This window comes from Cupressus sempervirens, chromosome 8 (genome assembly GCF_028749045.1).
Source record: "Cupressus sempervirens isolate cs-2001-9-10 chromosome 8, ASM2874904v1, whole genome shotgun sequence".
Classification (NCBI taxonomy): domain Eukaryota; kingdom Viridiplantae; phylum Streptophyta; class Pinopsida; order Cupressales; family Cupressaceae; genus Cupressus; species Cupressus sempervirens.
In genome coordinates, this window is record NC_143125.1 from 624,687,184 (window position 1) to 624,688,602 (window position 1,419).

The following is a 1,419-nucleotide window of genomic DNA, read 5'->3' on the forward strand; positions in this document are numbered from 1 at the left end:
TTGCTAAGAATTCAGCTCTGCATTCTAAGACCAAACACATACAGTTGTGGTACCATTTCATTCGGTCAGTTTTGGAAGATGGACAGTTAAAGCTAGAGAAGATCCATACCAATGAAAATCCAGCAGATATGTTGACAAAGGTTGTAACAAGGGAGAAGCTGAACTCTTCTTCAGCTTCAGTTGGTCTTTTAGACTAAATGTGAATAAAAGAACAGCAGAGTCCAGGTTGGTTTGATCCAGTGGGAGCCCCATGCGGTAGTTGTATTGCTACAGGATCAATCTCCAAGTGGGAGATTGTTAGATTATGGTGACTGATCAGGAAAGTACTGTACATACTTCATAAATAGTGGGGTTCGTTTTTTTTTTTTGGGAAGTAGCCGACATATTATGGCCGACATGTTATAACCCTAAAGCAGTTTAATACTTGTATACAAAGAGCTTAGGGTTGGGTATTTTTTATATGTGGTGATACGAAATTGGTTCTTGTGGCGGTATTGAGCTATAAGGGATTACGGATTTTAATTAGGTTGTAATCACTGGATTGTAATAAGATCGGACTTGCTGTTTGGTGGACGTAGCCCAGGGATTGGGTGAACCACGTTAAATCTTGGTGCCTTGTGTTCATTTCTGTGTGTTCTATTATTTTCTATTATTGGTTATATTTGAATGTAGTTTTTTTAAATTTCTGTCTGTGGTTTATCCTAACAGTGGGAGCTTCTTGGTATATATGTGGTAGGTATTTCTCTTGAGGCTTGTGATGGTAGGTTACAGATTGGATATATTGATGATGTGAGATTCACTTGGTATACCTTTGGAGGTATGGATAGTTGGATGGGTTTGGCACTTGTTGTGGGTGCTATTTTTAGCTATGAATTTATATGATTACCTTTGGATAAGGTTTTTGTGCTTGACATTTTAGTTGGTACAGGATTTTATGATTTTATGTATGTTCGGTGGCAGTAACATAATAGGAGGTGAGATCATTCATGTTTGAGATGCTGAATACTTTAATTTTGTTGTCGAGTGCCAAGATGGAGCATTTTGTGTACTTTCATCCATGATGGTGGATGTGCTAGGAGGGATTGTTTTCGTTTTCATTTATGTGGCTACAGATTGACCCTATGCAATATATACAACAAGTGGGAGATTATTGAGATAATGGGTGTTGCAAACATTGCATAATATTGTTATATTGTATTATTTTATTATATTATATAATATTGCACCTAGATGGACGTGCAAGATGGAAAGATTCTCATGTGATATACTTCATGAGTTGTATTGTAACATTGTGATAATATTTCATGTAATTATTTAATATTGGGGAAAAGAATTAAATTTTCAATATTAAATGTGGGGTTAATGGGATAGGTAGCACATGGTTTATGCAATACCACTTGGTGGTTTTGTGGGACTTTC